This window comes from Phalacrocorax carbo, chromosome 6 (assembly GCF_963921805.1).
Source record: "Phalacrocorax carbo chromosome 6, bPhaCar2.1, whole genome shotgun sequence".
Lineage (NCBI taxonomy): Eukaryota > Metazoa > Chordata > Aves > Suliformes > Phalacrocoracidae > Phalacrocorax > Phalacrocorax carbo.
This window is the reverse complement of record NC_087518.1, coordinates 29,477,873-29,498,957: the sequence shown is the minus strand read 5'-3', so window position 1 is coordinate 29,498,957 and position 21,085 is coordinate 29,477,873.

The window sequence follows — 21,085 nt, the reverse complement described above, 5'->3', positions numbered from 1 at the left end:
AACTTAGAATTTTCAATTGTCAAAGATGTTAGGACACCCTTCCCCAGAATTTCTTTTTCATAGATTCATTAAAGTTTCTGTTTCATCTGAAGAAAAGTAAAATCCAAGCAAACAAACAAAACCTGAAGCTAACTCAGTGTTCCATTTAGCTTCTTATAAATACCTCAGATGAACCTGCTGACTGATTTCACCAGGTGAAAAACCAGAAAGTTTATATTTTTCCCTTATTTCCTCCAGGAGCTATTTCTGCCCAGCATGGTAGCTACATTTTCCCTTCTGTACGCTGATTGCTGCCTTTGGTTCTACCCATCTACATCTGCGAATACATCTCTTTACATACAAAATCTGGAGATGTATAACTGCAGACAAATGTTTGCTTGGAAGCATGATCTTTGACCTTAAATACCAACTGAAAGCCATCCTTTTCTCCCTCAAACCAAACCACAATTCTCATTATTTTGTTTGAGGGTAAATTTTTGATCAATTTGAGGATTTATGGAGCTAGATGCTGAGATGATCACATATTCCTTCACTATGAGTTCTTCCATTCTTGGAATTTATCACAGCTCTTAAATTTCACTTAAATAATGTCTCTTACACCAATAGATGGGGCTGGAAGCTCATTGCATTTCACCAAAACCAAACATTTACTTCTCTATTAAATACAGCCCAGTTTGTAATCAGTAGCATATGCTCCGTGCCAATACATGATTAAAGGTAAAAGATGTTTCATGGTAAAATAAAGACCATAAAGGAACCGCTGATCATATGGGATAACGAATCACACAGGAAATGCTGCAAGAGAGTCTCTGGGTGTAAACAGGACATTAATTAGCAAACCGAGCCATGACCGGAGGGTGAAAACACTCCAAGTTTTTGTTCTCTCAGGCTTGTCACTTGTGTATGTTGTATTTCAGGTGGAGGATACGATTGAATCTTTATGGTCTGTGTCTGGTTATAAAGATTCAGTGGAGATGTATCCATTTTCCCATCTCTTGCAAATTGTTGCATATGAAAAATTTCAACCTCCTTCTAGAGATGCCAGAAACACTTTTGGAGTTTTCCTGTGTTATGTAGGCATGGGCTTGAATGTCAAATCTCTGTATCCTAAACACGTGGTCTACCTTTTGGGTCATTGCTACTTCTAATGTGTCTCTGTGGTGAAGTGGTTGGTTAAAGAAAAGCTGAGTGCATGGTCCATTGGTTACAGTCCCTACCTGGACAGAGAAAGTATAAATTAATGGTATAAAAGGTATAAATTCTTGCTTCTCAGAATGCTTAATTACTGAAACATTTTGGAACAGCTCCTACAGAAAGCTTGGGGTAGACTGACAGGGGAATATCGAAGAGCTGGCTGCTGCTAGGAGCAATAACCCTGGTGGGGAAGTTATTTTGAGAATAAATGCTAACCTAGAACAGATTCTCCCCCCCCGAGATTCATGCATTTTGGTGAAAAAACTGCTTTTGATAAGTTCCTTTTCTGCTGGAACTGCTGGGAAATTTTAAACATGTTCCAATTATTTTTATGTTCATAATTATGAATTTTTGTTGGACCTTCTGTCAAATTCATACAAAGATTATGGTTGAAGATTAAGTTGTGTATGATAGCAAGGGTGTCAGAGACTGTAAGCAGGCTTCTCTTCTTTACAGCTTTGCACCAAATCTGGAAATTTTAGAAGTGTCATGGTACTATAGCATCGTCCATCCTCCCTGCCACGGTTCCTGGCTTGAGGTCAATGTATTGAAATAAAAAGTGAACTTGACTTGAACTTGGCTTTTCAAACTGAGGAAAGGAACTTCAAAAGGCAGAGGAGAAACCAGAGAGGGGCTGTATTTCTAAAAACAGTTAAAAAATTTCACAAGAGGTCATCTTCTTGTTGCTGAGGAGCTGGTGACAGCTTGGCTCATTGTCCTGCTTTGTAGTGGGTCCTGAGAAACGAATGGGGGTTGTGACAAGTTGGGGTACAAAGTCATGGAATTCTTCAGGTACACAGTTGTCTTCAAAAGCCACCACGTGTGAAGAACTATTACTCCCAGCATCCATGAATTAGGCAGGTCCTCACCCACAATTTTTCTTCCAAGGCTTTGAGAACCCATTCCCAGTTGCTGAGGAAAAGCTCTGGAAATGCCTCAGAACATTTGGAAAAAGAAAAAACAAAAGCAAAACACCAAAGAAAGAAGAAAGCCCTCTCTTTTATCTACTTTTCCAGCATAATTGCCTAAATAAGTGTGATAAGTCAGCCAGCCAATAGGCAGCAAGTTAAGGTTGGGTTTCCTGTGTTACAACAACTAATACCTATTTAATCTCGATATCTGTTTAATCTTCTGTGTTCCTTTTCCCTCCAAAATGCCATTGACACAAGCTGGTCGCTGGAGGGAAACTGGTAAAAATTATTCCTCCAGCTGCATTTTGAATGTCTGGGGACTAAAGTAAAGTTTTTTCCTAAAAAGCTCTTTTCTTGCCTTTAAAGGGAGCAGATATGTTGGAAATTTCCAGGACATTTTAGGTTGTAACTTTGATGCATTGTCAAAACATGAGAGAAAGAGGCCGTTGAAGATTCCCACCTCCGGTGTGAGGAAAGGTTTCCTCATCAAACTCCTAACACTTAATTACAGCAGTTTTCTGCCAGAGGAACCAAAGAAGCCACAAAGCAGCCAACTATGGTCAGAAATGGTGAGTTGTGGCTGGGAGACCTTCTCCTCTCCTGACCTCGCTTCTCAAAGTAAAAAGGCCTGGCTGATGCTGGGGATTGAAAGACACACTGGCATTTAGTTGAAAATGGACTCTCTAAGTAAGATGAAATGGAAAATGACAGCTTTTCTGGGGCTGTTTCAAGGTCTAGTGCAGGGGGTGTAGGTGGGAAACAGTCTGCAGGAGTTGTGGCATATATGGGAAACTTCAGCACAGACACACCATGCCATTTCTGTCCCCAGAAGAGTTCAGGAGTGTGAGGCTGATCTCCATCACCATCCCAACAAGAGATGGATGTTGTAGGAAATGTGGTAAAGTCTTACCACAATTTCTGTTATCTAGTCCGAGGCTGGTTTTCATTCCATCTATAGACAATAAAACATGATCTGAGGTAGATCTTCACTTTCATGCATTTTAATGTCTTAGATCAAAGCTTTTAATGGGGAGGCACTTTCTGGGCCAGCTGGCCAGGGGTACTCCATGTCTTAACTTGCCACAGGAGAAAAATAAATATAATGATGATGAACATTTTGCATAGTGTTGAAAGTTTTGTGGAGAAGTATAGCCAAATTTTTTTTAGTCACAGTGAAAGGTAAATTGCATTTTCCAAGTTGAAATTTTGAACTATTCTAACAAATTACTGTTGGCATTTTCACCTCTTTTAATTCAATATTTTAAATTTTTAAATATTAAACACCAAATTTTTCAGCTAGGTTGTATGGCCGTGCACATAGCCTGGAGTCCATGCATTTCTAGTGTGGTTGTATAGGTATTAAAATACCAAGGAATGCTGTTTCCCTCCTTCAAGTGGTGCTAGAAAGTTTGCTTTTCATGTAGCTTTTCAAAGTCATTACATCACGAGGACTTAATTTTACTTTATTATGAGTTGCAAGCTTCAGTAGGGTGGTTGGGTTGTAGAGGACACCACAGGAGATCTAGAGGACTTCTATGATCGCTTAATGTGAGAATGAGGAAATCCATAGATTTAGGGAAGGTTTTGAGAGTTACAGAAATACAGTTCTGCATAGAACTTAGTGAGTTTTCTCTTATCCCATGTCGATACACAATCTCACACTGCGTAGTGCATATTACAGAGCTGCAGAGTACTCGGTGACCTTTTCTGAGGGAAACTATAAATACTAGCTTTGGCATAATAGATGGGTGGGCTGTATTTCAAGGGTGGTGTGCCAGACTGTATTTTTCCTTTCTCAAATTAGAGGCTAAACATGCTGCTGGAAACTCAGCAGAGACAGGGGGATGCTCCATCCTGAACAGGTAAGATGCTTTCCAGGCACTTCACAGGTAGCGCCTTGCTTGGGAGTGGGACAGTATCTCCCCAGCTCTGCTTCTCATAGTTTGTGTATCAAGAGGAAAACCACACTGCTCCTGACTTTAACCCAGCTCTGCCATGTGGTACTCAACATGTGCGTGTAGTCTTGTTTTGGCAGTCTGTGTTGGGGGTGCTGGCTCTGCTCTGGTACTCTGACTTGCCTGCAGGCACGTGAATGCTTGCGAGAAACCCAGTGCAGACATGGACTGAATGGTTTTGGAAGGAGACTTTCACTCCTCATGCTTGACACTGATGCTATCTTTGTAAGTGGATTTGCTCAAATGACTTGCTGAGATGTGTGCAAGCAATATACCCCACTTAACAGAAAAAAAAAAAAAAGGGTGGAGTTGTTCAATTTTCCGGAGGAGAGAAGAAAAGGATGTTAAAATGGCGACACACTTAAATCAATGTTGACACGGCTGTATGCGATCAAGTGCTGTGCGTGCATGAAGTGCCTCTGTTCATGACGTGAGCCAGCCACGGTTATTCCTTAGAGCTGCTTTGCAAGCTGGAGTGGTCTGTGTTGCCAATCAGCTCCACACAGCCCTTGTGTGGCTGGAGAGAGTAAATGTTCAACAGGAAATAAGATCATTCTTCATCTGTCATTTTAGCTTCAGTTCTTAAGGTTTTCTTAAAAAAGTTAGGCAAGATGAGTTGCAAAACAAGACAGTTTACTTTCTACTCATGCTAGCTTTCCCTCTGGACTTTCTTACTTTATGTAAGAGACAGTTTATTTTGCCTCAACTCCAGCATGATTCAAGAGTGGCATTCCTGTGTTTAACAGTTAAAATGTTGGAAGGCTTTAAGAAAAAGTCTTCCTGCCTTCCTAGGAAATGGATACCAGATTCTGCAACTGTAATACTCAAACATATGTGATTTAACTGCCTCTTGCTCATATTGGGGGCAGAAATACTCTATTCTTAGTTGTTCAGGAACAGTGAAATCAAGGAGCTCCTCACCACCCTTTACTGTACAGAGCAACATAAAGTGTAAAGAAATAGGAAAGAAAGGTGGGCAGCAAGAAGCCAAGAGACTTTTTTTGTGCAAGGAGGGAAAGCGGAGAAAGAACTTGCCTGACATACTGTGTCTCCAAATAGACAGCATTCATCTATACTTTCTTGTTTATTTGAGAACATGAACAGTGGCATAGGGAGGAGTGAGCCAGAGTCTGAGACAAATATGCCATCTGTGTATGCTATGAGACACGTGGGTTGTCTTTTATTCACATTCCTTGCCCAGGTGGACCTCCAGCATCTACCTGGAGCTGGTCCCAGAAATCTGTTTGTACCATGTTCCACAGGCACAGGAAGAGCAAATGCAGAATTAGGTCACTTTAGGAACAAGTTTACTCTTTGCTACAGATTCTTGACTAATCATCTAGAAACAGGGATTTCTGAAACTTCTTAGTCTGCATCAGAACTAGTTTTCTTGATTTAATGGTGCATGTGCAGGCTATACTGGGGGAAGGTACTGGGAGATGAGATGGTTCAAGGGCTGGTGTGTCCCAAGTGAGAGGAGTACAGAGGATGAGGTGGAGATGATGACTGCTGAAGTATGGAAGACAAGGAAGAAGGGGGGCAGGTGGAACATCACAGCCAGAAAAGCTGGAGTCTGAGGAAAAATACACCTTCCTGAGGAGTGTAGTGTTAACAGCCTCTGTAGCACAGTCTCTATCCAAAACCTTGTGAGGCAGGTGTAGCCTGAGGCATTTCTTACCCTAAAACATTGTCTAGACAATTTATTTTCTGTGGCCTCTATATAAAAAGGGAGATGCTCATTCACCTCATTTCTAGGAAACTGGCTTTTTGGCATCCTGAAGTTTCTATCTTATCTGATCAGTTTGTGCTACTTGGTCCTCCAGAGAAGCTAACAAACAATAATAAAGTAGAAAACTTCTCTTGTTATCAGCCTTTTCAGGTTAATGTACATCAACTGCTAGTTTGTGTGCTTGCCTCTGTCCTCTAGGATGCCTGTGTCCTGCAGGCAACCTGACTGGAAAAAACAAGACAGGTGGGATGGGATGAGACAAACGATCATGGGAATTATTCAGTCTGAGCCTCAATTGCTAGGGGCAGTAGGCTGTTTGGAAAATAGTCTCCCTGCTAGGAATGATACAATGTTATTGATGACTTTTTTTCATCACCCACTGAGTTCTGCAATGCAGGCTATTCCTAGCCTGGGGTGGTGCTGGGGATGATAAAACATTTTCACAATTGTCCTTTCAGACTCCAGCCTGTGGTTTGAAGGAAATGCCATTGCCCCATGCAGAGAAGCCCATGTGCATCCAGCCCAGAGACACCACGGCGCGCCTGGCCGTCATGGTGATGCCTGCCTTTCCAAACAGAGTGGTGTAGCCACAGGACAGAGGGAAAAGTACCTTCATGGTGGGATGATGATGTGCTGACTACATGGTGTGTGTACAAGTGGTTGCAGACCGCATGGTGTGAAGAGGCACAGCATTTGCAGTGGAGTCTTTATTTTTTGTGTTGAATTGCCCAGTTACTTCTACCCTCTGAGGACCAGGTACTTAGGCTGGTATTTAGACTATCTCAATCCAGAAAATAACTACTGAGATGGATTTTTTTTTCTTGTGGATATCTTCTCTCAATTCCTTACCTCTGCTTCACTTATGTTAATAAAAAGTACCTCCTTTACATGTGATTTTTATCTCCCTTACAAATGATTGCACATTATAATTTCCAAATTTCAGCAGGGTAACACATAAAAGAGGAAGAAATTGGATAGATTTAAACTGCAAATTTCACCCAAAACATGATCTGAAAACAAACTGTCTTTCCTGATGGCCTTATTTGCATTTTCACAGGCTCCTCCTTGTTGCTGGGGCTGCAAAGGGAAAATGGTCTGAAAAGCACTGGGGTGCGACGATGTTTGTCCAGCGTAAGGTGGGAAATGCTGAGACCTTTCAGGGGATGAGTATTTTTCAACAAGATTTCCTGGTTGATTCAGGTTGACCAGGAAGAATCGTGTAGGCTTGGAGAAGCACTAGAAATGGGTCAAAATAAGGCAATACATAAAATTTCTTTGGTATGTGGAAGAAAGTGAAAAAACGGATACATGTGTGCTGGTTTTTATGAACCTGTTTCACTCCTCTGCCATCCCTCTCCAGAAAAGAGCCATTTATGGACAAAACATGATGGCAGATGACTTTTTTCCGCTCCTAGTATTTCAAATGAGCATCTGAAACACCAAAACACAGCTCTGACATCTATTTATATCCCCTGAAGTCTGGCATTTTCCTTGTGCTGCACATGCAAAGAGCTGTATCCACCTGTCTGTCTGGTCCAAGGCATGTAAAAAAACCAGAGAGCCACAAGGAACCTAAATGTAAATGTGGGAAACAAAATTATAAGTGTGAAATGGCCTTACACATCTCTGCAAACTGTTTTGAGGCATGTCCTGGGCTAAATGGGGTTGCCCATCCTCCCTTGCTCTGTGCTCACAAACCATACAAACCATACCCCTTGTTGTCTGACAGACTCACACTCTCCCTTTGAAAACAACAACAAAAAAAGACCCCACAGTGTTGCGCTACCAGTCTCGGCAGCCCATAATGACAGGGGTTTGCTGAAGGTTCGCATAGGTCAGCAGGGCTCTCCGCTGTGCAACCTTGTCCCCCTCCAAGGAGCCACTGGAAATATCCATCTCCAGTTGCTCTGCACTGGAGGACCTGCAGCAGTGGTGTTCCTAGACATGCTTGGAGAGTGGTGTCATGGAGCTCTGAAGTTTAATTATAGCCTCTGATGCTAACCCTTCCCTCCTGCAGCTTTCTGGCAGGGCTTGCATCCCAGGCAGGGACGTGGTCAGTGGAGGGGGAGAGGCCACAGAGGGGGCCGTACGTGTGGGAAAAAAGATGCCTGGGATCGGGTGGTTCAGAGGTTGCCTCTTCCCTGCACCCCACCAGCCCTATTCCGCTGGCTGTGCTCACTGCCAGCAAGGCTGACCAGTGAGGGCTGGCGCATGTTGGCAGCAGCATGGGGCATTACAGGGAAGGGTACGGGGCAGCCACAGTAAAGTGTCAGGGTACACCTGCCAGCAGGGCAACATTAGGGATGCTAAAAACCCCACCTCGAAACCCAGCAAAGAAGTCATTACTGAAATAATCAGTTTGCTAAAAGCTGTCTTGACTAATTTTCCTTTTTTTTTCTGTGAAATTGCAATTTTTTTACATTTTTCCCCTGGGAAAAAATATTTGCAAAGAAATAAAAGGTTTTTAGGTAACTCTCCTGTAAGATGGAAAAGATGGAGTTTAGCTTATTCATTCTTCTTGTTCATATTTTTTTATTTTCTGTATAATGTTTCAGTGGCAGCAATGAAATTTTATTTTTCTCATTACTGTCATCATATGTTTTAACACTCTCCTTTTTCATATAATTAGATTTTACAAAGGAAAGCATCCAGTAGTATAGACTGGAGCATCCTTGCTATCTGAAGAGTTTCTCTTTGTGTCTTTGGCTGATCTAGTACACCATACACTACTCAGCATGCATAATTAAGATAAAAATAATAAAATATTAAACCACAATGAATCACATAATGCCTGTATTTATCAGGTCACTTGGAAACTGCAAAGCAATGTGTTTTCTCTGAAACAGAATGTTGATTGCAGATGAAGCCTGACAGGAACAGCCCTAGCCCCTTTCCCCTTTGGCCTTTAAATACATCATTGGGTAATGAATTGGTGAGTAAATTTTTAATTGGGAGTTTCCTGCAAGGGCCTTTCTGCTCCTATGAGCTCTTGTAGCCCAGTAAGTATGCTGTTACCTCTGCTCGTAACAGGCTATGTGCTAAACACTGACTGACCTCTCAGCCTCATCCGGGCCTGCCCAGCGCTGGCTTTCAGCTTGTCCTATTACAAAAGCAATTTTCCACAGACCGGGTGACTACTGTTTGCTTTGTTGTAGCTTTTGTTCAGCTTCATAATGCAGTGTGGTGTCACGTGGATGTATTTCTTAACTGACAGCTAGTAACAGCAAAGGGTTATTCAGTTATTAGGTGACCCCAGCAGAGGAGAGGTGGAGTGGGACAAGATGTGCCAGAAGTGTTGGTATCATTGTAACAGGATGAACAGTAACTCTGCGATTTGACTTTCAGAATTTTAATTAAGCTAATAAAAAATAACTTATATATAGGCTGTGTTCCTCTGGGCAACACCAACGGTGCAAGTAGTAGTGCTGCAGAGTGATGGAGAGTTTGGGCAACGTCGTAACTTGAACGTGACGACCTGGAACACAAAAAATTTACCTCCTCCCAGTACTGGTCCCAGTATCCTGCTATCGATGAGGGATACAGGATGGTTGCAGTACTTGTATACTGCATACTGTATATGTATACATATAAATTAAACACCAGCCTTTGGCCTCTGGACCATTGCTATTACAATTCTCACATCAAGAGGGTGTCTCAATGCAAACCCCTGTTTTCATCGTGACATGGTAACAACACTAGCAAGGTTAGGTAGAGCTATGATTGAAAACAGAATTAAGTTAAATAAATCTGTTAAGTAACTAGCCAGAAGGCTGAAAGTACAACTGAAAGTTATACTTTCAGTTATAGCCTCTGGAGTCTCATACATTGTGGAATGGATTTAATCAGAGCAATATCCTGAGCTGTTCCCTTTGGGAGAAGGGGCTGACACACCAGAATAAAACCATTGCAGATCAGCTGTCCTTCAGATGGAGGATTTTGAGGGAAAAACATAAAAATGAATTAAGGTCTTCTGAAACAGGTTTGACTGTGGAACACATGTAGGTGTTCCCTTTGTTCACCCCTCGCCTTTTGAACAGTCCACAACACAAGGCAAAGTACTCCAATGGACTTTTTGTGTGGAAAACTGATTTGTTGAGTTTTATCTTCTCCCCCCCTAAAATCTTCTAAATTATGTAATTCATCATGGCACCATCTTTCTCCACAAGCAGCTGGCAGGGGATGGGAAAGCCTTCCTCCAAGAGGAAACGTGTGTACGGGCAGGGAGGAGCCAGCATGGCTCCTGATGGACCCTCTGGGCTGGAGAAAGCAGCAAGTTCATGTAACAATAGAAAAAAAAAATTCAATAACATGCAACTACTGGCAACTGGAAGGTGCATTTGATTTCCTGGGCACATAAAACAGTTCATATACCCACTCCCAATTGAAAGGAAGAGTGACCTCCCATCACCCCAGTGGAGCATCTCAACTGGGAGCACAGTTGTGGGTGTATTGCCTTTTGGGGGGGCAGCTACTCCTGCACACATGCAAACAGAGCTAGACATGCACATGCACATGTACATGTGCAGGCACATTTGCAAAGAATGTCAAAACCTCAGATTATTTTCACAAGACAAAATCCTCATTCTTGAGCCAGCTTTACTTCTAATCTAGCAGCTATTTCACCGGGGGCAATCCAGACTGTGCCTGGTCTCCGAGCTTGCTCCTTTTTGCATGCCTTTCAGCATACAGTGTTGTTTTAGACTTATGACTGACATCAACTAATTTATGTGTAGATTTTATTGTAGGTAATATTTTCCCTTTCCTTTCTGAAGCCTACCTAGTCCAAATGTTGGATCATGCTGTCTTCAAAAGGCATTTTCTTTTGGCCACTGTCTTGGCCCCCCAGGCCTGTACACAACTAGCTGCCCATATTTTGCTAGCATCCTGTTTATTTTCCTGTCTGATTTCCAGGGTCATTATGATGCTTGTTTTGACTTTAGGTGCCTCTAACACAAAGTAAAGAAAAGTAAAATATTTAGTAAATTGTTAAAGAATCATTTGATATTCCAGCTTGCCCCCTCTGGTTCTCCTTAAGAAGCATAATTTTAATCCTTTTTTTAAGTAATTCAAGTGTTTATCTAAATAAGTCTTTAAATATTTAAAGATAAATATTGTACTTAGCCCTGCCTTGCAGCTTTAATGATGAATTTATTTCCTTAGATGTTTCATCAAGCTAAACAAAACCTGAGTGTCTAGGGCTTTATTGTATTTGATTTCAAAAATGAGAGGGAAAAATAGCTGCTGAAATAGTGAAAGAATGAGTAAAATATTTATTTCTTTTATGTGCTCAAAAGAGATTTTATTTTTCTGCTGATGTCTTTTTTTTGCTTGAAATGGCACTGTTTAGCTTGCATGAGGCTACCTCAATAAATGCAGTAGTAAACAAGTGGTTCAGAGTCATACACACTGTCATGATTAGTCTGGGTTAGTTAGGCTGGGATAGAACTAATTTTCTTCACAGTAGCTAGTATGGGGCTATGTTTTGGAATTGTGCTAAAAAAAATGTTGATAACCCGGAGGTGTTTCAGTTGTTGCTTACACTAGTCAAGGACTTTTGTTCTTGGGATTCTCTCCCTCATCCCACTGAGGTGGGGGGATTGAGTGAACAGCTGTGTGGTGCTTAGTTGCTGACTGAGGCTAAACCTTGACACACACACGTTCAGCCTCACACACAGAGCTCTGAATTGGATGGACAATGACAAGAGTTACAAATAGTTGCAAGAGGATTGTGCTGTACCAAGGGTGCCCCAATATCCATGGGAAGTATTAGCTGACCCACTGCTGGTTTACAGATGTAGGATGCAGCCACTTTTTCTGCTAAAGATAATTTCATTTCATATTTCAGTCAAACTTCTTTTAAATCAAGCTTTAAACATGCCTTTACAACACTAGGTGATTTATAACAAAAATCCAAGGTCCAAGATTATGCTTAGACTCTGTACCAATACCGTTCTTGGGGTGGTGACTGGCTAGATGTAGGTAACTGGGCTGGACCCTCCTTTATTGCAAATTCAGTCTCTCCAGACCTGTTTACTCTGCAGGGTACATAAAATAAGACACATAAAAAACTTTTTGTCAGCAATATAAGCCAAAAGCTCTATTCAGATGGGAGACAGACCTCTTGAGGAAGTCTGAAACCTTCCTTGTGTGTCTTACAGTGGTGCCACACCTGTGGACTTGCAATTTTTAGCAAGCTTCTTGATGCTTCAGAGAGGTTTTCTGGGTGAAGGCCAAACATAGCACAGGAAAGGCAAAAAAAGGTGTACAGGACAGAGGAGAACGTGGCTGGAGTAAACTGTGTGGCAGAGTGTGACCAGAGACACCAGCTTGATAGATGGTGCAGAAGAATAGGAAAATGTCCTGGCTGTCTGGGAGTGAAAGATGACACACATAGAAAAAATTTGGAAAATACTCCTTCATTGTCCTGACATGGTAATAGCTGCCACTGTCTCTTCCAGCACAGATCAGCACATTCCTCATGTCTTATGTATTTCATTCCCAGACCTTCGCTGGGGCTGGAGTCCTCGTCCATCAGGGAACAGAAAGGACCTCAGATAGGGGTGCCAGCCATTTGCAGGAGGTGCAGAGGGCAATGTCAAAGAGGGTGTATGGCCATGGAGCTGTACAGTGTGATGGCAAAAGGCAACAGGCAAACTGCAACAGGGGAAAGCTGGGCATAAGGGAAGCTTTTCATAGAGAAAATAGTCTAGAGACGATGCAGTCTACATCTGTGGGGCTGTTAAAGTCTTGACTGGGAAGGCTCACAGCAACCTGACCTAGCTTTGAGGCTGTGTTCAGAAACATCCCACTGGGGCCCACCAAGGTCTCCTTCTCATTAAGGGTGTCCCCGAGACCACCAGCCTCGACATTTCCATTGGTGTCACTATGTGCCTAAATAGTTGTGGAGAAAGGCCTTGGCCACGGCTTTGGATTCTTTCCTCCAAGGAAATCCACCACATGCACATAATTTATTGTGGTTTTCCTAGAGCTGCAGACCTCCCTTTATGAAAAGAAGTTTTCTAAGTACCCATTCAAACAGGATGATCAGGAGGATGCCGCCAGCCTGGGACACAAGCAGGTGAAGGATGAAGAGGAAGACATGCTCCTACAGTGCTTCAAAGCCAGTTTGATTTTTATGGAATGTGAACCTGCTGGCTTGAAGTTTTATAAGCCCGTTAGTGGCACAGGGTGAGTTCAGACTAGCTCAGACTTTGAAGACAAGTCAGCCAGTAAAACAGCCTGAGACTAAAGCATAGCAAATAATAATGCAGCAAAGCATATTATTAAGTTTGCTGTTCTCAGTGCTCTTTTTGAAAAACATTTCTTAAATGGAAACACTTTGTTTCCTGAAATCTTAATTTCAACTTAAGTGCAGCTCTTCATCTGTGACTGCTATTTTATGATTTAAGCATTAACACTGATGAATTTTAACAGACAGGCCAAATAAAATTAAAAATATGTTTGTGGGCACACCAAATTCTTCCAGGAAAAGAAAGATTTTATAACATGCTATAAGTAACACAGATGGGATATTTAGGTTAATAAAACCTAGATACTGAGAAGGATGAAAATACCTGTAAAAGCTGAATTTAACAGCTAATAAATATGTTCACAGGTGATGTGTGTCGGGGTGCTGCATGGCCTCAGCTGGGGCATCCCACACCCCTGCCCATGGCCCCAGGGTTCCATTTAAGCTCAGCTCTGGAGTTTCAGTTCGGTTCAGGTTTGATCCTAGGTGCGCCAATTAGTTGAGATCTGAAAATGCATGTGTTTCTGGGGTAAGGATTGGAGAAGAAAAAAGGATTATGAAGCCCTGTTGTAGAGGCCTACGTCCTTTGCTCTGGTGGCACTGCTGGCTGATTTTCTGAGTTGCCTCCCACAGTGGCCTCTTGGCTGACTCCTGGTGCTGTGCTATGTGATGACTGGTGGATAGGGCCTTTTGTGTTTGGGGTACTCAGGATGATTTGGCTGAGTGATCCTAAGGAGGTCTGGCTCAGTTAAAGTGGAGAGGATGTTGGCAAGAATGAGCAATATCTGGAGAACTTTGATCACCAAAGAAAAAGGGAAAAATGGATTAGTTTACACCCTGCTTTTAAAGTTTTTTGAACCAAGAATTTTTTCAATGGATATGGAGAATCCTGCGTTCTGTAACTGTAGTGCTGTTTTTCTGAGCTATATTTTATGAACTTTGTTCTGTAGACATAGTTTTAAATTGTGTTTTATTGAGGACAGGTTTCTGGAGTCTGGAGGAAAGAAGGACCTCCTCTAGTCTGAAAAAGTCTCTTGCAGGGATTAAGGGAATGAGCTGTTTCTTCCTGGCTACAGGCAATAAGCTGTGGGTTTAATTTCCAATAGGAAACTCCACTGCCTCTCTTTGATGAAAGCAAAGGATGGGTCTAAGGGTGTGGTATCTCCACTGCTGAGGTTTTTAAGAATAGGTTGGACCAGCATCTGTCAAATTACTTGGGACAAATTGATCATGACTTGGGGCAGTGGGAGGGACCATATCTAGTGTTCTTGGAGCTAAGCATCACTGAGGAAATAAGCGCCATTCCCTTTCCTTATGCAGCTGGTTCCTCACTTCCAATGAGGGTAGCCCTTGCCAGCTCCTTGCTCTCCTCGATGCATAAAATTTTGGCAGTCTATCTGTTTTGCATTCTGTGCTGGTTTTTGTATTTTGTCTGTGCTTGCCCCTCATCAGAAACTGGTTTAGTAGCAACCACAGGACCTATGACAGGAAATTTCCCTATGATTATGGTTGCAGTAGAATAAAAACATTGGCTTCTAAATGCTCCTCCCATTTTTTTAGTTCAAAGTGTAAAATGGCTTTTTTTAAACACTTGAACCAAATCATGGGAGTTCTTCATGTCTGCAGTTGTGTCCAGAAGGAGGGGATATGTTTCTATTGTGATTTAGCCCCAGTCAGCAACTCAGCCCCACACAGCCACTCACTCACTCACTCCCCCCTACGGTGCAATGGGGGAGAGAATCAGAACAGTAAAAGTGAGAAAACTTGTGGGTTGAGATAAAAACAGTTTAACATGTAAAGCAAAAGCTGTGTGTGGAAGCAAAGCAAAACAAAGAATTCATTCATTCCTTCCCAAGGGCAGGCAGGTGCTCAGCCATCGCTGGGAAAGCAGGGCTCCATGAAGTGTAACGGTTTCTTGGGAAGACAAATACCATCACTCTGAACATCCCCTCCCTTCTTCATCTTCCCTGAGCTTTATATGCTGCACATGATGTCATATGGTGTAGAATATCCCTTTGGTTGGTTGGGGTCAGCTGTCCCAGCTGTGCCCCCTCCCAGCTTCTTGTGCACCTGGCAGACCACGGGGAGCTGAAAAAGTCCTTGACCAGTGTAAGCACTGCTTAGCAACAACTAAAACATCTCCAGGTTATCAACACTGCTTTTAGCACAAATCCAAAACATAGCCCCATACTAGCTACCATGAAGGAAATTAACTCTATCCCAGCTGAAACCAGGACAGTTTCTTTGCCAGGAGCATTCATAGTTGGTATGTTTGAAGCCTGTAAGGGGTTGTAGTGTGAAGTTACTGCCAGTTGGTGGACCACAATCAACTGCAGGCATACTGTTACAGCAGTTAAGTGATTTGAAGACTTGGGACTGATGATGCTGGCAATTTTGGTAGCCTGGGGCATACATCCAGAAGTAGGGAAGTGTTTACCATTCACCAATTATTCCTAAAACTCTCACAGGAAATGGGATGACATCCATCAGACTTCTTATGTATCCAAAGAGGTGTTTTTCAGCCTTCACTTGATCAGGCAAGTTCTGCTGTGCCTGCTCATTTGGGGCCTCAAAACTAAGCATATATTGATCCACAGTGTAGTTTCTTTTTACAGTGAAATGAACTGCTGCTTCTGCTGGATGTAATTCTATATTAACTGCTGAAAAAAATTGTGCTTGTTTTCATATTTTCAAGAGAACAGGATGAGCACTCTTACTGTGTGTGGCAGTCACCCACGAGTAGCAGCACAGAAGGCCAGCTGTGTCCTGGGCTGCATCCAAAGAAGCGTGGGCAGCAGGTCAAAGGAGGTCATTCTGCCCCTCTACTCTGCTCTGGTGAGACCCCACCTGGAGTGCTGCGTCCAGCTCTGGAGCCCTCAGCACAGAAAGGACATGGAACTGTTGGAGCGGGTCCAGAGAAGGGCCACAAAAATGATCCAAGGGCTGGAGCACCTCTCCTATGAGGACAAGCTGAGAGAGTTGGGATTGTTCAGCCTGGAGAAGAGAAGGCTGTGGGGAGACCTTATTGTGTCCTTCCAGTACTTAAAAGGGGACTATAGGAGGGAAGGGCCAAATCTCTTCAGCAAGGCCTGTTGTGACAGGACAAAGGGTAAGGATTTTAAACTAAAGGAGGGTAGATTTAGACTGGGTATAAGGAAAAAATTTTTTAAATGAGGGTGGTGATGTGCTGGAACTGGTTGCCCAGAGAGGTTGTGAAGGCACCATCCGTAGAAACATTCAAGGTCAGGCTGGATGGGGCTCTGAGCAGCCTGATCTAGTTGAAGATGTCCCTGCTTATTGCAGGGGGGTTGGACTAGATGGCCTCTAAAGGTCCCTTCCAACCCAGACCATTCTATGATTCTATGAGTATGGGAACCTACTCAGTTCACCACTTTTCCATAAAGCCTGTCATTGCCACAAAACATGTGATATAAGTAAATTCATGCTAAGATAATAAACAAATTTAAAACCCCCACCAAACAAAAAACCTGTTGCATTTCGACATGAAGAAAAACCTCTCTTCCCTGCTCCTTAGGTGTGCTGTAAGGGGCCTTTGTGAGGACAGAAGCAGCAGTGAACTTCAGAGCCCCCAGCCTGGGCTCAGCATCTGTGTTGGGGGAATAAGCAAATATTTGGATGCTCATGACAGCTTTATAGATCTGAGTGCCTTTAGCTTAGCAGAAAACTGTTTCCTTAAGGGGACATTTACCTAAGAGAAAGACGTTTTCCCTTTGCCTTTTTTCCTCATCTTTTCTTGCTGTGGTCAGTTGATTGTAAATCTTTTATTACATAAACTGTAAGATGCCCAGAGACTCCCAGGAAACTCCAGCATGGCATGTGAATTTAGGGAGCTGGAGTATGTTTGTTTGATTCTAGTGATGTCGAGGGTGCTATGGAAAACCCACTCCTTAGTGTGCAGCAATGTGTGCTGCAAGGGAAACTTGGGGTTTCCTTAATTCATTGCTCATATGGGCAACGCGAGAGCCTCCACGCCCAGGGAGCGGGTATGATGTGGTTGTGGGAAGGCAGAGCAGGCAGGCATATTGTACGTGCGCTGCTGTCTGTGCAGAAACCATGACTGCAACAGCGTTGTTCTCATGGGGGAAGCAAACTGGGTCTGACCAGTTTTAATCTACAGCTCACCAATGCGTGTGTTTGTTTGTTTGTTTTAATGAGGGAGGTGATAAAATAGGGGTCCTCCCCTTGATTCCTCTGGCAGTGAGTGTTTCAGTCATTGAATTACTCGTGGACCAGCTGACAGGAAAATGAGTAGGAGAAAATTCATCTTAAGCTGGCAGCATCCAGCCCTCGGCAGCACGGCGGAACCCTATAAATCTCATCTGAGAAAGTTTGTGTCTCAGCCTGCATGCATTATTTTAAGGGAAAAAAAATAAAAAGGAAAGGGAGTGGGAGAAAGCCAGAATAAACAACATGTTGCTTGGACTGCAAGGCTGTGGAAAAATGGACAGAAAGGGAGAAGGGAAAAAAATACATTGAAGAGATACGGGTGGATATGGTGACACAAGTGTGCTTTGCTTTCTACAGGGTTGTAATTTGAGCAAATAACCCTGAAGTTCAGCAACACAGCATCTTCCTATGACTGTTTGTTCTTATTATCAAAGCTGACCCAAGATAAGTTTTCCACAGATTATTTCCCTCAAAAACAGTTCCATAACCAAATTTTTGTGGCACTAGATAGTTTATTTTTTTGGCAATTTTTAATCATACTTAATTTTCCTTTATTTTCCCCCAGAGAGTGAAGCAATGAAAGGATGCAAAATACAATGTGTCTCATAAGCTGTATTGATGTTTCCAACATGAATTGTAATGATTCAAGCAATAGTAATTAATTGTATACAATTAATTAATTTAATTGCTTAATTGCTCTGAGCAAAATTAGAATAAGATTTTGCTGTCTGTTCACTGAAACAGTTTTTCAGTTACTGCCCAGATCCTTCTATGTGCTCAGATGAGAAATCACAGTCATCGACACCAGCCAGATTTTGGCTTGCTCATACTGAGCACCCGAGCCAGCAGACCTTTCAAAGGCTGATGTACTATCTCTGCATGGCACTGTGCATTTGCCCCAACCACACCCCAAGGATGTCTGGGAGCACCTGAGCTCTTTCTCTTTTGTGCTTAGTGTGATCCATTGTGGATTCAATACACAGCTCTGGTTCTCAGTGTACTTGGTGTCATGACCTGGACTTGGCTTTAAACCTGGGGGGCGAAGCTGCTTCCTAGTGGCACAGGTGTCCACAAACCCCAAAATACTGCTGGATAGCTTGAGGTGAAGGGATAGGCATAAGCCATGTCAGAAAGAGTTTTAATTCTGGTTTTCTGCATGTGGCACTACAGTATATGCCCCCACTGCTGAGAATAAGCTTCCAATGGGGAAAAAAAATCCCTCCTTTGTGTCAGTGTGCGGGGAGCCTCTGCTCAACAGGCCCCGCTCTTCTCAGCCGCATTTCTTACCGTAATCATGAGACTTGGCAGAGGGTCCTGAAGGAACGGAAATAAATAAATGCTCTGTTGCTTCTTCTCTGTTGCTTTCATCTCCTGGGAGGCCTCCTATAAAGTAGTCAGTGGTTAAAATAAATAATAAGCTCTGGTGTTTTCTCAGTGCTGTATTAAATCAATTGCACTAAAGAAACTAAATTTTATAATGAAGCAAAGGTGAAACCTCACAGACCCTCAAGTAACTCGCTGTAGGAGGAGTGCCTGGCTAGACTGGAGCACCTTATCCACTCACAGGACAAGACATCCATGAGAATGGGTTAAAACTCAGCCATTCTCTTCCATGGAAACCTTGAGCCCTTTGAAAAAGACATTATTATTCATTGAATACAGACAAGAAAACAATAAAAATTCCTTCTCCCCTCCAAGTTGTTCCTCTTCTTTTTATTTTGTAGAGGTTGAGCTGTGCGCTTGGTCAGGGAGCTTCAAAGCCCTGAGGCTACCTGTGTTGGGTTTGCTTTGAGGGCAATTCACCAAAATGAACCATTTTCATGAAACAGTTGGGTTCAATAAGAGGATATTTTGTTTACTGAGATAGCGAGGAAAATGCTGAACCCTTATTACTGTTGACTGGGTCAGGAGTCTAGATGAAAATGTTAATCCAGCCTTGGTCTTGAAAATGGCCTGATCCTCCAGCAGTTTTTTTGTCAGAGGAGAGCGATGGTGGGTCTTGGGTGATGCAGCTGGTGGTTATTAGTGTTTTTACCATGTGTGCTAATTGCAGAATTGAACAAATTATACGCTTCCTAAAGATCTTAATCTAGAGTCATTAAGACAGTCAATATTCCTGGAAATCAAGTTCAGTTTGGTGCATGCTGGTGTAGAAAAGGGGAATTTGGTATTTGGCTTGGAAATCTTCAAAGTGACTAATTCACCAATGGTAAACATCGTGTGGCATGAATGGAATTAAGACTGGATTTTGAACAGATTATTCAATAATGATGAAATGCTAACATCTGAATATGTGCAAATATCCTGTAGTATTAATGTAAGAAGGGCAAGACTTCACAGGTTTGGGGTGAGATAATACTTGGATAAAATTTAGTCTAAATTTAGCCACCCAAAAGAAACTCTTGTCTAAACAAGGCCTGTACCACACATCTTGAACATCTGTCTCTCAGTGGGATGACTCATCCTCTGAACACATCCCTTACCTGTTGACCATAGATGGAGCCTGGGTGACCAAAATATTTAAGTTTTGCACTGATAAAGTTAGGTGAGCTGAATCCCACTCGATGCGTTTCCTAACAGTGTATTTCTTCTATGTGTTTAGGTGTCTTTTGGTGAGCACTGAGCACTGCAGCCACTTCTGCTTGCCAGAGAGCTGCTTTGAGTTCCTTGCAAAGAGACCCTCTTAAAACTGTAGTTACAATTTAAGGCAGCCTGTAGTAACTAAACTTGGCTCACTGGAACAAAAACATCTGTTTTGCTCCAGGGCTTAAACCTCACATATTTCTCCATGCAGAAATCCATCTTGCTGTCTGTGGGGCTCCTTCTGGCAAGAAGCCCAATGCTTTTAGTTCAAGACTGGTAGAAAGCATGTGCTTTTTGCTTCTCTGGCCAGGAGGCTATTAGGAAAGCAGACGGTTTGAGATGTTTCTGTTTGAAACTGGAGGAAGAAAGGAGAAAGAGACAGTAGTAAAAGTGCATGCTGAATATCTGTCATCTAGGGAGATGTTGGCCATGAATCTGGGAAACAGAGACACAAACTTTTCTCATTTTACATGTGGTCTGAAACACTGGCATTGGGCATGGTAAAGTTTAACATCTTGCTGTTGGGCCTCTTCTTCTTTTGTGGGTTGAAGGCTGACTTTGTGGTGGGTTAAATTAAATTACTTAATTCCCTACCATTTAAATTGTGTTTTAGTTAACTCCTGCCACATGCAGCCTGGTGGCTGGCAGAGAATAGCCCTCCATCAATTTGAGATGATGCTCCTGTACAGCTCTGTAGGGAGCTTGGGAAGTCCCAGATGCAGCTCGATCTCATCGTACGACACTGCGTTCCTGGCACATAACATCGCCTTCTCTGATGTGTCTACCTCCCACTGATTTGTGCTGTAGGCAGAGTCTAAAGTCATGGGCTGGGAATAAAAATGTGATGGGTCTTTATGGGAAAAAAATGAAGTCTCAGTGATGTAATTTTTGTTGGGGCTGTGGGAGTGAGGGAAGGTCCGCCTCTAACCTCTCTGGCTAACAGTGATGCATGGTGTGTCTTGTGTGAATCTACAAATCACAAGTTCCCCTGGCAGTTGAGAAATAAAGTGATCTAGTTAGCCCTCTTTGGTAAATATGAACTTTGTAAGGTTGTTATAGCTTGTACTTATATGATTGTATTTTTTTATCAGTTTTGGACATGCTTGCAAGCAGTATATACCCTGCAGGCTGATCTGTGTTCCTAGACCCCCAATGCTTCTGGACTTGTCCAAGCAGAGAATCTTGTTTCTGCAGCTCCAATCTAGATCACATAGTGGCAGCTTGTTGAAGCTCTGCTATTTCTGCTTTTTTAAAGTAGGATTGGCCGAGTTATATT